This window comes from Amblyomma mixtum, chromosome 8 (genome assembly GCF_055824585.1).
Source record: "Amblyomma mixtum isolate Tamu chromosome 8, ASM5582458v1, whole genome shotgun sequence".
In the NCBI taxonomy this organism is placed as follows: Eukaryota; Metazoa; Arthropoda; class Arachnida; order Ixodida; family Ixodidae; genus Amblyomma; species Amblyomma mixtum.
Window position 1 is genome coordinate 108,337,033 of NC_143019.1, and position 14,626 is coordinate 108,351,658.

Genomic DNA, 14,626 nt, shown 5'->3' on the forward strand with positions numbered 1-14,626 from the left:
AATTAACCAAATGGAAGTAGCGCTCGACCCTGTCAGTCCGTTTCTGTGTATACCTGTCGTTCCTGCTCGTCAGAATGTGACATACCTGCACCAACTATCCCAGCCATCGTTCTAAATCTGGATCACCTGCGGTTCTTTCACATGCGGTGACATCGCACAGCAGACGAATGCCCTTTGCGCTTCCCTTCCATCAAAGGCGTTCCATTTAGAAACTGCTGTACCTGCTCAGTGGGCGCCAATTTTTCTGCCCGTGAGAGCTCGCGAAGCAAAATCCAAAGATCCTGCTCCTCGGGAACTGTTTCGCGAATTCAGCCCCCCAATATTTGAGGCCACCTTCAGTAAAACATAAACATGCAGAAAACATGAATTTCAACCATTTTTGACCACTCAACGGAATGCGTTTGATTTTTATGCTATAATGAACTATTTACGCACTTCAAAGCAACGCCAACGTGGAGCCAACGTCCTCAACGTCGCCATGGCGGCTGCGTTATCACAGAAGAGGCTTTTTTTTTGCCCGCGGGAGAAAGAGTTTGACGACCAGCAGCCTTGGCGAGGTGGACGCTGCGCTGCGCGACCATCATCATCAGCCTGACTACGCGCACTGCATGGCAAACGCCTCTCCCATGTCTTACGAAGTAACCCTGTCCTTTGCCAGCTGTGGCCACCGTGTCCACGCAATCTTGATACCATCCGCCCACCTAACATTCTACCGCCCCCAGCTACGCTTGCCTTCTCTTGGAGTCCACTCTGTCACCCTTATAGGGACCAGCGGTCATCTTGCATTCGCATTGCGTGCCCTGCCCAAGTCCATTTCTTTCTCTTGATTTCGACTATGATATCAATGACCCGCGTTTGTTCCCTCACCCACTCCGCCCGCTTCCGATCTCTTACCTATCATTTTTCTTTCCATAGCTCGCTGCGTTGTCCTTAAATTAAGCTGAATCGTCTTCGTTAGCTTCCGCGTTTCTGTCGCATACGTCCGCACCAGTAAAACATAGCTATTGTATACCTTTAATTTTTGTTTCTTCATAGAAGGTTGTGGTCAAGTACTACACCAGGGTGGCCAAATCCTGCTGTGGTGAGGGAGATCAGACCGCGCCACAGGCCTGGTTATGCCATTCCATCGACATGCGGAGTGTTTTTTCTTTGTTTAACTCGGTGGAGAATTGCACGGCAGCGGGATTCGAAAGTCGGTCCTCTTACACGTGAGGTGGATGCTCGATTTCTACGCCATCGCTGCGTTGCGTGATCACTCGGTGCTAACTGCGTCGTTTGGGGAAGAAGACTTCTCCCCCGGACCGAACAGCGATAGCCAGAAGGTGTCGATACAGAGTAACAGCATAGCGGGATCTGCGATTCGCAGCCATTAGCCGCTTCCGCGGTACACAACTTAGTAGACGGTGATTGGTCTCGACACGACAGGAGCGCACGCATATGAAGGCATGTGGCGCTACTGGCGCACTTGGGACGTTCTGCGCAATAACAGTGCCTCTATGGCGCCTCGCGGAAGCGGGTCACAGTAGCTGATCGCGGATCACGCTAAGCTATAAAACTATAGTACTTTCCCACGGTGGTCCGACCAGTCTGGAAACGAACCCTCTCTTTTCCCTGAAGTGACAACAACGGCTGCCGTCTTTTACGTTTCCACGAAGCGCCGGCTTTCGAATATGGTGGCCTTGCCGGGCGCGGTGCTTCCAATTAACCCTAGTGAACGATCGATACATCCAGAGCAGGTTACTTACGGAACTGCATTTCTCTGCGCCACCACCAGCAAAGCTGAAACGGCGACAGGATCGACATCGTCATCAGAAGTGCGGGGCCTCGCCACCGGAACCACTGCCAGAGGGCAGTGGTGCTGTATCCGGCGGGGGTCGGATGCCCCGATCATCAAGAATGACCACGTGACTGGACACAGGAAGAGCAGAGATTCCTCTGCTAAATATCTGAGGTGACCAACCCTATTTGAGAAGTGGGAAGACGTGTTTAAAAGGACCTCCTGATGGGAAGACCAGGAAGAGGATGATTAGTGGCGTGTCTCTGTGATCGGAGCCTCTAATTTCAGTTTATTTGTGCTTCTGTGCTCTAAACGTGTGATTCTGTGTTGTGCATCTATCGTGCGACGATCTCGAGGTCCTGGCCCACCGCAAGCAGCAAGTCGGGCGGCCTCCTCAGAATTCAGAATTATGAGAATTCAAGACTACTGCCGATGCCATTTACATGATTTTATCATTATTGTGGTTACTTCAACCTCCCTGATTTCAAACTGAACCAAGAAGCGGCTTTTCCTAGTATAGGCCTTAGGCTCAATGATGTGGTGGCTAACTTTTTAATACACTCGCTATTACACAGACTGTGTCAAAGCCTACGAAAGGCCTAGAAGACTTATACTGGATCTTTTGTTCCCAGATGACCCGGAACGGGTCCATTTCACTTCCGTTATTCCCAGCATAAGCGACCATAACACTGTTATTTCTGAAATGAATCTTGATCATGCAAAAATAGAAAACAGCAGTCGAAGTATTTACAATTATGCTAGAGCCAACAAGCCGGCGATTAATGCTGCACTGGATTCATATTTTGTTGTATTTGAAACTCTGGCTAAAACCTGTCCTGCAAGTAAGCTTCGGTCCTGCTTCAAGAATAAAGTCCTGGAAATACGCGATCAATTTGTCCCGTTCTGGGCCTTAACAAACCGGCGGAATAAGAGCAAGCCACGGTTCACCAAGCGTTTACACACGTTAACACAAACTAGGCTGAGAGCCTAAAGTAGCTTCAAACAAAATCCGACGCCTGAGAATTTTCGTGATCTTAAGACTATAACCACTACCGTAAATAATGCAATGAATAGTGCCAAGTTATCTTCTTAAGACATTCGATTCAAGACTGCAACTAATTCCGAAGGAACTTGGAAATACACAAAGAGAATTAAAATGATTAAAATATCTGTTCTACCACTTGAAGGAGGTGACGCTATCATAACAGATGCCGCAGAAAAGCAGAGCGTTTTAATGCTTATTTCCAATCTGTTTCCACTCGATGAGTGGCACGTGACGATAGTGTCGAATGAATAGTTATTGCTGATGTACCGCCCAGGAAAAATGTTGTTTTTGACGTCCGCGGAATGGAGGTGTTACTTCAGCGCATCCATATCCCAAAAGCTGCTGTTCGTGACTGTATTATTCCAAATGCCTTGGTGAAGTCTTGTGCACATTCTCTATCCCCACACCGGGAAGTTCGTTTTAATAAGTCTTTAAGTCATTGCAGTCTTCTTGACAAAGAGGAGATTGCGTCTGTTGTACCTATCCATAAATCTGGTTCACGCACCACTGCCTACAGCTACCATCCAATGTCACTGATATCTTGCTCCTGCAAAATAATATAGCACATATTGTACGCTTGCATACTAAAACATCTAGACGCTCATGGCCTGTTCAACCCTTACCAACGTGGCTTCCGCAAGGGCCTGTCATGCGTGCCACAGCTACCAGAATTAACTTTCGACCTATCAGAAGCACATGACAATCAAGCAACTTTAGAATGCATTTCCTAGATTTTTAAAAGGCGCTTGACGTTGTCCGAGTAAATTTTTAACAGAACAACTGCAGCAATATAACAGTGACTTCATAATTATTCTCTGAATTTCCGAATATCTGCGCATAAGACGTCTGTTTGTTATAGTGGATGAAGCGGCTTCATATGCTCTTGATGTTCCATCATGCGTCCCGCAACGATCAGTCTCAGGGACTATGTTCTTTTCAATACATATAAATGATATTTCATGCAACGTCACGTCATGAGTGAGATTTTTCGCGGATGACTGCATATTATATAGGTAATTCAAGACGATCTACATTCAATACACGCATGGTGCAAAAAATACAGGAATTTCAACTTAGAAAAAACTGTGTGTGTGATATTCACGAGGAAGAAGACAACAAATGATGTCCGCTATATCATTAACGGCAAAAGCCAAGAAGTAGTTACCGAGCATAAATATCTAGGAGTGTACCTGACCTCATTTTAAAGTTGCCACCGGCACATAGGCAGCGCCTCTAAATCCCTCGGTTTCTTAGGCAGAGACGCTGGCAATTTTCCCCAAGTTACGAGGGAAAGTTTATACAAGTCAAACGTGCGCACCATTTTAGAATACACCTGCGCGGGATTGGATCCTCCCGCTGCACTGGATAAAGAAAACCTTGAAAAAGTGCAAAATAGATCTGTCCGCTACGTTCTTTAGATACGTTCTTGGTGAGTCAGCCAAAGATATATTATTGACTGCTACACTTTCTGAACAATCATTAGGCTGGCAGTCCTTAGATCAGGCCTCCGCGGTGGCTCAGTGGCTATGGTGCTCGGCTGCTGGCCCGAAAGACGCGGGTTCGATCCCGGCCGCGGCGGTTGAATTTCTTTGGAGGCGATGTTCTAGAGGCCCGTTTACTGTGCGATGTAAGTGCACGTTAAAGAACCCCAGGTGGTCGAAATTTCCGGAGCCCTCCACTACGGCGTCTCTCATAGTCTCAGTCGCTTTGGGACGTTAAACCCCAGAAACCAACCAGTCCTTAGATCGTCACTGAGCGCTGCCTCGTTTAAACCTCCTTAATTTAAAGCTTTACCGTTCCCGACCTGGTATCGCGCATGAAAAATACATCTTTTCAACTCAATATGTGTCCTTACGTCTTGATCACCACAAAAAAGTGCGCTAGTGCAAGTGCAAAACTGAACCTTTCAGTTCTTTTTTCTGAAAAACAATTCGACAGTGGAACCGATCGCCCTCATCTGTCGTTGCCTTCACAACTATACTGACGCGTTTTACTCTTAATTAAATGGTTTGGCGGCTCTGAAATGACCCACTTCTCCCCCCCCCCCCCCCCCCCAACACACACACACTTTTTTTATGGCTCCATTTCACTACAGACCAAGTTTGTTGGTTGCGACTAGATGCCATAATCTGTTTCCTATTTATTATCAATGCTCGTCTACGTGTGTGTTCCCACTTTTTAACGTTTTTTTTTGCACATGGGTTTTCGTATCACTGCTGCCTTCGTATCACTGCAAGCATGTTTTCGTATCAGGCCAGATTAAATTTGATGACAGCCTTGTCCCACTTATCAGATAAGCGCATGCGTGTGTTCCCATTTCGTGCTGGATCTAATGCCATCCAACTGTAATGATGAAGAGGTGTTCATGTTTCCCTTTCACTGATCTAAAAACTATTCTCTGGAAGTTTGCTTTTTTTTCTTTTACGTATGTGTGACCGCGTTTTGTATTTTTATTGCGCTCTATACTATAGTATTTTAACCCCTCCCCCCCCCCTATTATGCTTACCCGAATGGCACTATGGTTATCAGGTAATAAATAAATAAAAAAACATTAACTAGACTCAACTGATGAAAATTTTCGAAGCGCTTGCCACTGCTTTGGTTTGGTTTTTGGCCTCTGAGAAGTTATACATTATGGAACAATTACGTAAAGCCTTATGCAACATGTACGTGACTGTTTGAATGCCTGCTGCGTCCGGTGTTATTCTCAGGAGCTTTTCATTCGACATGCGCTTAATCCGACCGAGTAGCTTTTCATGAACGTTTTAGTGATATAGTTTTTATTATTTTGGAGGGACGATTGGATATGGACGTAAATTTTCGCTAGCTAAATTTTATGTTCTAATAAAGTTGATGTTTGTAACTTTGCCACGGTGGTGCATTCCATCTTCTGCATAAACTGTCCCACACAAAGATTGTGGCATCATCACTTAGCCAAAGCGCGTTAAAAACATTGCAATCGGTCAACGCCGTTAACTCTCTGTTATAAAACCTATCCCATCTCATTTATATAAAAACAAATAAAATGAACATGTCCAAAATGGATGCCACGGCAAGCTATACGTGCATCCTCCACCTTCACCCCCCCTTGAAATTTGCGTCGATTTACACCACCATTTACCATTTCGCCTTTCAGCTGTCATTCATGACATCGCCAGACGAAAAGAGCAATGCAGAAGAGCAAAAAAGAAATTAATCGATAAACAAACCCTTCATAAAAAAACATTGGAGAGGACACTTAAGCTCCGCCTAAGGGTATGACGCGATAGCGTAGAGGGTTAGCTTTCCCTTCTGAGAATTTTGACACCTTTCAACGCATTTTTATTTTTTTTTAATTGTTTATATTAACTAATTCATAAATTACGCACTCTAAAATTTCTTAATTAGCATCATCAAGTCCTGGCTTTTCATTCTGAGCATTTTGACACCGTTGAACCTCCTTTTTTCAATTTATTCATGCTTTCATTATTTTAATTTGTAAGATGGGGGTTTGTTAAAGGCACTGGGACCTCAGGAGCAGGGCGGCAACAGTCCGTGGTCGGCGAAGGCGAGAACACAGCACGCGCAGCGATGGCAGCGCCGCCGCTATGCAGAACGGTCGTCTTCGTCTTCACAATTGCCCCCGGGGAAAAGAGGAGCCAACCTGGCGGCTTAGGGCGCGGGCAGGATGGCTGGGTCGTAGAATGGCTTGAGGCGCTGGACATGAACAGTCTCGCGTCCACGGCAGCGGCGATCAGAAGACGGCACGAGAGGTTCGACTGTGTAATTAACTGGAGATGTACGCGCCAGGACACGGTATGGGCCATGGTATTTGGCGAGAAATTTTGACGACAGGCCCGGAGTATTTGTCGGAATCCAGAGCCACACAAGGGAGCCATTGGGGAAGTGTGGCGTTGTTTGATTGAGGTCATGGCGGGATTTCTCTCTGCACTGGTTGTCAGTTGTGAGAGCACGGGCGATGCGGCGACAGTCTTCGGCGTGCTGGGCGGCTTCAGATAGAGGCGTATACTCGGAAGCGTCGGGTTGGTACGGCAGAATGGTGTCGATGGTAGCAGAAGGGTGACGGCCGTAAAGGAGAAAGAAAGGAGAGAAGCCAGTAGTGGACTGCGTTGCGGTATTGTACGCATAGGTTACATACGGAAGCACAAGATCCCAGTTAGACTGGTTTGAAGAGAGGTACATAGATAACATGTCACCGAGGGTACGGTTAAAGCGCTCGGTGAGACCGTTGGTTTGCGGATGATATGCGGAGGTGGTGCGATGAATTACATTGCACTTGGTGAGCAGTGCCTTCACAACATCGGATAAGAAGGCGCGGCCTCTGTCGCTCAGCAATTCGCGAGGGGCGCCATGACGAAGGATGAATCGGTTTAAAATAAACGAGGCAACTTCGGAGGCTGTGGCAGCTGGAAGGGCGGCGGTTTCGGCATACCTTGTCAAATGGTCAACCGCGACGATAGCCCAACGGTTGCCGGCCGAAGTGTACGGAAGGGGGCCGTATAAATCAATGCCGACGCGGTCAAATGGGCGTGGCGGGCAGGGTAGCGGCTGCAATTCTCCAGCAGAACGTTGAGGTGGCGGCTTGCGACGTTGACAGGTAAGGCACGAGCGCACGTATTTGAGGATGAAGGTGTACATGCCACGCCAATAATATCGTAGCCGGATGCGAGCGTAGGTCTTGAACACTCCGACATGACCACACTCCGGGTCAGCGTGAAAATGGGCGCAAACTTCCGAGCGAAGGTGACGGGGAATAACTAGCAACCACTTGCGGCCATCTGAGCTGTAGTTGCGGCGATAAAGGAGGTTATCACGAATTGAGAAATGGGAAGCATGGCGGCGAAGAGCACGCGACGGAGAAGCATCCGTAGGGTTTGTGAGAAAGTCAAGAAGAGAAGAGATCCATGGGTCGGCACGCTGCGCCGAAGGCATGGCGCTGATGTGAAGCATCGGTGAGGAGGCGTCTAAGGTTGAAAGGCTCGATGTATTGGCTGGGAGTGGGCAGCGCGATAGAGCATCGGCGTCTTGATGTTTGCGGCCAGTACGATACACGACGCGGATGTCGTATTCCTGGAGGCGAAGGGCCCACCTCGCGAGGCGACCGGATGGGTCTTTCAGAGAGGACAGCCAGCACAGCGCGTGGTGGTCGGTCACGACTTCAAACGGGCGGCCGTAGAGGTAAGGGCGGAACTTGGTAAGGGCCCAAACTATCGCCAGGCACTCTTTTTCAGTGACCGAGTAATTAGATTCAGCCTTTGTGATCGTGCGGCTGGCATAGGCAACGACGTATTCGGCGAAGCCAGGTTTACGTTGCGCGAGTACGGCGCCGAGGCCTACCCCACTGGCGTCAGTATGGACCTCGGTGGGTGCGGTCGGGTCGAAATGGCGAAGTATCGGTGGGGCAGTGAGCATACGGCGCAAGGAATCGAAGGCGTCGTCACACACTTGGGACCATTGCGAAAGATCGGAACTGCCGGACAGAAGTTGTGTCAAAGGTGTCAAATTATTGAATTATTTACAATCGTTTCATTAACTCGTCATCTCTTATCACACACCAATCAGTCATTAATCACTAGAGAGACAAATTAGCATGATACGATTTTTTTTTACGCAGCCCCCGATTATAGGTCGCCGGATGGAATCCCTGCCGCAAGCTAGATGGAAATTAACTATAGTAGGATACAACTTAAAAAAACAGCAGTTGCTAACACTGGGCCGCGGTCCGCGGCATCTGGTATTACTCCACTGGCCAATCGCAATAGTAAACGAAATCAGCTTTTTAATGTTTAGCTATATCAAACAATCCACGTATCAAAATTATAGTGCTCATAATTTTTTTTTGTGATAACCTTCTTGTTTAAGTAACAAGAAACGCTTAAGCAACGGACTACTTTTTGTCGTGGAGGAATTCTGTGCGCGAAGGCTGAATGTGGGCGGAGCTTCACTGCAGACTTAAGTTGTATCCGACTAAAGTAAGTTTACGCTGCACGAACCGCTGAATCGCATGACACCATCCGGAACATTCTGCAGCCAAAAGTTGGCATGACAATATTTTTGTTACGCAGCCCCCGATGATTTCCGGCGCGTGGTTCCGACTACGCCGACGGCTTTTCGACCGAACGAGCTTCATACGCTGTCGCGTAATATGGTCCCCGCCGGAGTTTAATTCCATGATGACAGGTACCGCGTGCCCATCGCGTTGTGGAAAGGAATGTGATTTATTGCGCCCATTGCTGCGCTCCTCTCCGAGCAATAACAGCCGCCTTTCCGTACTCCCCGGGGCGTTCGCATTCGTGCGTGCGGAATGCCGGACGCCTCCTGTAAGCTGGCTTTGTGACGGCGCTCCTTTCAGAATATAGCGAATCATTAAATACTGAATAATTCCGTGCGCATGCACGCATTCAAGAGCTCGACAAAAGAAAAGATGTTTGGGCGCGTGGGTATTCCGTAGTATAAACTTTACTATTTCTGAGCAATTATCAACCGCGGATTTCTACTGGCGTGCCTTGTTCGTTCCCTTTTATTTCCTTTTTGGTGCATGCGCTCCTTGCATTATTTGTGCCAATTTCACCACAGGCTTTCTGGAAATATGTCAGTCAGAAGTTATGTTTGTGGTGTAAGCACAGTCAATTGAAGCGCAAAAGTTTTCGCGATGCGTATTGGCAGACTAAAAATTACTGCGGCACGGTTAAGGTCTGCAGGTCAATGGAATGCGTAGAAGCGCAAGGAGACGTGCGGGCTCCATCTGCTAGAAGAATACCATCTGACAGGCTATTCAGCAGACAAGGGAATGGAAAGAGTGGTCGTTATGAGATACACGGCGGATCTATGTCATGCATGTGAATATGAGCGCCTCTTTCAATTCCCTTGTCTGTTGAATAGTTCATCGAGCGCCTCGAATCTGGCAGTTCTAATGCGATCTGGGGGATACCGTAAGAGGGTTCTCGCACTACCTCCGCCCTTATCGTTCGACCACGTTCCTATACGTGGAACTCGCGGTAATACACGACGTATACTACGTCCGCCGCTATAGACGAGGGTAGCGACCTGATCAATACTCTCAAGGTTCGGTCACACTACCCATAAATACCCCCGGAAGCAGATCTGACAGTCTTCGCTGTTGCTCGCTTGGTAAAGCACCGGACGCGAAACTGGGAGGTCGTGGATTCGGATCCCACCGGCGTCATGCGGTTGTTTTTCTTCTGTTATTAATCTCCCACTGATAAAAACTACAAATTAAAAATAGAACATCCCCCATGCTCCTTGGCTTCGCTGACTGTTGGCTTCCGTCATGCATCTGACTGGCTACCAAGACAACGCAGAAATATATCTTTTTTTCGGAAGTCCGCAACTCGCAAAATTTTTTCCACAACTGTACACCCTTTAACAAAAGTTTAGAGCTGAAGGAGTTTGTCCCTGAGCCATTACATGTGGTTGGTTATGACCGCAAGCGTTCCAAATCTCGAAGTAAATCTTGCGCATGTTCAAACTTTCGTCATCACACCAACGTAAGGTAGGCCCTACTCAAATGTTACTAGAATGCTACAATGCGGCTTATAAGCTAAGCACGTCGACTGTTTACTTTTCAAAATACGAAAATGTATACTTAATGGTCACTGTATTTTTATACAAAGTGAAAAATGTCACAACTATGGGTAAAACAGACGGCGTATTTTGATCAAAAGTACTATATGTGCCCCAGTTAACTTCAGCATAAGGTTTAATCGTACGCTTAGGCACGATAGACGACCGCAACTTCAGCCATGTTGGTCCTCATTTTGTATACCAAGTGAGAGTATTTTTTACATTTTGTTCAATTCAGTATTTAAGTAAACTAAAATAATATCAATTTAGCTATTGCGTTTCGGGCTAAAATTTTGGTCGCCAAGCTGTATAGGAGCCCTAGAACCTTTCATTCGCGAATTTTTATTTTTGCGTCTGCTCTAGATTACTTTGTTTCAACGTAGAGATGAAAGCCTCGGAATAGGAAAAATACCTACGGGCAAGAGTGCTCTCAAACGCCGAACGGGGGAACGTAGCTGCGCTTGATCTGTCTGCGAATGTTATAAGGCAAAAGTAATTACGTAGGCACGAGCGACAAAATTGAAAGTAACACCGGCTTGTGTTCAGTGCGTCAGACAGCAGGCGCGGCGGTTCGACGTAATGATATTTAGGCCGAAACACTAAGCAGCGTTCCTACATCCTCAGTCTTTTTGCGCTTATGTTCCAGATAAGCTGAACGGAGTTTGTGTTTTTGTTGAGAAAGGGAGACTTTAGACAGATCCCTCAATAGGAAGTGGAACTCGAAGTTTTTTTTTTATTTGTTCTTCCAATTTTTATCTGGAACGGGGGAGAATTAGTATTGTCTACAATAGCTATTGTGTAACACGGGAGTAACTAAACCTATTTCGGTCCGCTTACTTCTGGCTGTTAAAAATATTTACGTGATACCGTGTTCCAGGTAGCCCCTCTCTCCACCTTTCTGTAATGTTCTCCGCATCTGACTCACTCCAGTGAGCTGCGGCACCATTGACGCTTAGTCTGAGAACGCACTGGTTTGTCGGGTGGAGTTTCTATAAGACTTTGTTTCTCGAGCTATGATGAGCGGCTTTGTGTTGTGGTTGTGTGGCGATGCAATACAGGTAATGTGTGGCTCTGCTGCATCGCCACAACGCTGAGGATTGCCTTGAGAACTCATTCTTTGTACAGCGCCTAACCACACGTCGACGAGCTCCCTCCTTAGGGGCGCGGGCCGTATTAGGCGCCGAGCGCTCGCACCATGCGATATTTTATTTCTGCCTTCGTATCCGCCTCGCGTGATTATGGGCTGCTTCTCCTGAGCTGCCTCGCATGTCACTTTTTTCTACGAGTGTTTCTCCTTGATTCCGCGCTGTCTCTTTCGAGTGGCATCGTTTCTTCCGTCGTGAAGTCACTGTGTTTACAAAGTGCGGCTCTCTTCGTGGGCCTGCGCCATCGCAACACTCTTCCAAGGACGCCGTCACCCTTGCGTATCGCCGCTTTCTCGAGGCGGCCGTCCCACTCGTCCCAGCGGCGCCCATTCTATCGGCCTGGCTCGGCGGCTCCGTGCGCCTCGGCTCGTCTTTCTCTTTGACCCGGGAGCAGCGGCTGTCGAGGTCTGCGGCCCCGGTGCCGGTCCCTGCTGAGGCCCAACTCCGGCGTGCTCCCCAGAAGCGGCGGACCGCGATTGATGTAAGTAGGATGCAAGGAAATTACTTGCTACTTTGTGCTTTCGAGGAATGAAGCGCCGCAAGTGCATTTACACTAGGTCTCACATTGTGGTTTGCAGACTAGGAGCACGACGCGACGTTTACCGCGACCGTTTTGCCTCCTTGTGCTCGAGATCCAACCGTGCAGCTCTGGAATCCATTATCTCGCGCGCGTTTTATTCTAATGCTCTGAATTTAGAAGATGGAGCAATTAATTTCAATTAGTGAATCTTGGATCATTGCTCTCGTTAGTGCGATTGAACAGGTTTGACGCACGAGAAAGAGATCATTGGATTGTGTCTTTTGCTGTGACTTGGGTTAATAAGTATGTTTACATGCAGGATGCGCTGAGACCTGCAAAACTTCGTCTCTATATTTCGTTGCACAGCCACACACAGTAGAAAAGATCTCTTTGCGTTAACGGCTCATTGCGAGCTCCTCCGTTAATATGACCGCTTGACTGCAGTGTAGCTGGTGTAGTGTTGTTTGCGTGTACCACTACGACAGTAATGGCTGTTGTCATTGCTCGGACGGATTATGCACAAAGCGCTGATTTTCCTAATACTTCAGTAATGAAAACGTTGCTTATGAGTGCGTGTTCTCCTGTATCTTCTTTCCCTAACGTTGTTATTTATAATGAAAGCATAAAACTTGTCCAGGTGGCAATTTCACAATACCAGAAAAAGTTAGCTTCTGTATATTTCCGTCTCTCATTTTCTTCGGAGCGCGAGCAGGATGTAGTTTTCGTTCGTGACCGGCGTTCATTGATGAACCATATCGTTGAGCTCATAAAGCATTTATCTGGCACTTCCGAGTGCTTGCGGTTTCCGGGGGTTTAACGCCCCAAAGCGACTCAGGCTATGCGGGACGCCGTAGTGGAGGGCTCCCGATATTGCGACCACCTGGGGTTCTTTAGCTTGCGCTGACATCGCACAGCACAAGGGCCTCTAGAAGTTCGCGGCCGACATCAAACCCGTGTCTTTCGGGTCAGCAGCCGAGCACCGTAAACACTGAGCCACCGCCGCAGCTCTGGGTGTTTGCAAGTGAAAAGAGACAGGAGTTGTCCTACATTTCCTAATTCCAGAAGCAGCGCAAACTATTTCTTCTTTTTCTATTGAAAATAAAAATTTCTGCATCCGCATGCTAAGCTTTTAGCTAATTTAATTTGCAAATGTCTTGTTTTGCAAAGTAGCAACCTATTCACCACTTCTTCAACGGCACGTAGTAAGAACTTGCATTTATGCTGTTAAGCAATTTATTTTTTGTCTGAAAAAAAGGTTTGACCCTTATTTATAACACTCATTGTAACCTAACTGCGTTTTCGCGGTGCGCTCGAACACCGCATTGCTATGTTCACTGTGCGAGATGTAAGAAATGGAGGATACATATGAACCACGTGCTCGCTTGTCCCACTGGAGCACTTATTTTCATCTCAAATAACGAAATTCGTGCACTGAATGCCATTTCACCTTTGTTTCGGGGCTTATTGATAGAAAACAATTCCATTTATAGAAGACTGAGATTGCATTTGCTGATGAGTATACGTAGTGCAAAGCACTGTAGCATCGGATCGCTTGGTATTTTAAAGACACGTTTAAACATTTTAGGGCCTTTGTACTGGGACATAGAATCGGAAGTTGTCGTCTGGAGCAGAATTTCAGTAATACACACTCATCGTATATCAACATAAAGGGAAACGTCAACCGGGAAAGGGAAAAATAAGCACAATAGCAGACGTGGTCGTGCCAGATGACCGCATGTCCAAGGACTGGCTGGGGAAACAAACCTATAGGCATCATCCTGATGTCAAATGTCAAACGAGTGCAAATAGTCCGTCCGGGCTGCATGTCCAATTATGAGCTAATATATAGGCGAGCCACACTACAGTGCTACTAAGATTAAGAATGACGGCTTTTATTGCAGAGCGTAATACATGCAGGCTATTGGTGTAATAAGCAGCTCCGAATAGAAATGAAGGAAGAACCTTTGAATTCCGTCCGTCAATAGTGTTGGCGTCATGATATTAAATACTGTACCTGCGTGCCAGGAGGTATTTGCTGGGGCCATGTAAACACCATTGTTTGTGAATGTTATGAATCATTCCATTATTCTAGCTGTAATAGACATAAAAGGACAAAATTATTATTTCATTCTTATGCTTTTACTGCATTTCAGTTGTATATGAAACTGGATTTTACGCTCTTACTGAGCACATTTTATTTTCAAAGCTGCAGTGGCGGACTGCTTGCATTTTTTGTGCGCTTAACTGATTGTTAAGCGGCGAGTTGGCTTCGGCGAGTTGGCTCAAATGCATGGTAGGTAGCAGCGCAAGAAAATACGAAGAACAAGGCACCACAAGGACGAGTGCTTACTCAGAACTGATGGTTTAATCCTGAACATGCAGGTAATAAAAGGAAGTGCCGACAGAATAGAACAAGAAACACAGAATCGACAGACAGCACCAATCGTAATCAGAGCATATCGCCAAGGAGCACGACTGAAAAGCAACATGGAAGGTACCACGGAGTCGATTCTCTCACTGATAGCCTAGTGAATGGCTAGAAAATCGATCTCCCT

At 47.0% G+C, this 14,626-nt stretch overlaps 1 protein-coding gene and 1 long non-coding RNA gene across 2 annotated transcripts in view; one reads left to right on the plus strand and one right to left on the minus strand.

Annotated features, from left to right (window-relative positions):
* The window catches only part of LOC149333843 (uncharacterized), a 48,109-nt gene that overhangs the window by 2,544 nt on the left and 30,939 nt on the right, over nucleotides 1–14,626 (minus strand). The window lies entirely within an intron of this gene.
* Nucleotides 11,847–14,626, plus strand: part of LOC149333844 (sulfotransferase ssu-1-like) — a 28,265-nt gene continuing 25,485 nt past the window's right edge. The window contains exon 1 of the mRNA XM_089556128.1: nucleotides 11,847–12,032. The gene's annotated coding sequence lies outside the window, so the exon portion shown is untranslated. The remainder of the gene's footprint in view (nucleotides 12,033–14,626) is intronic.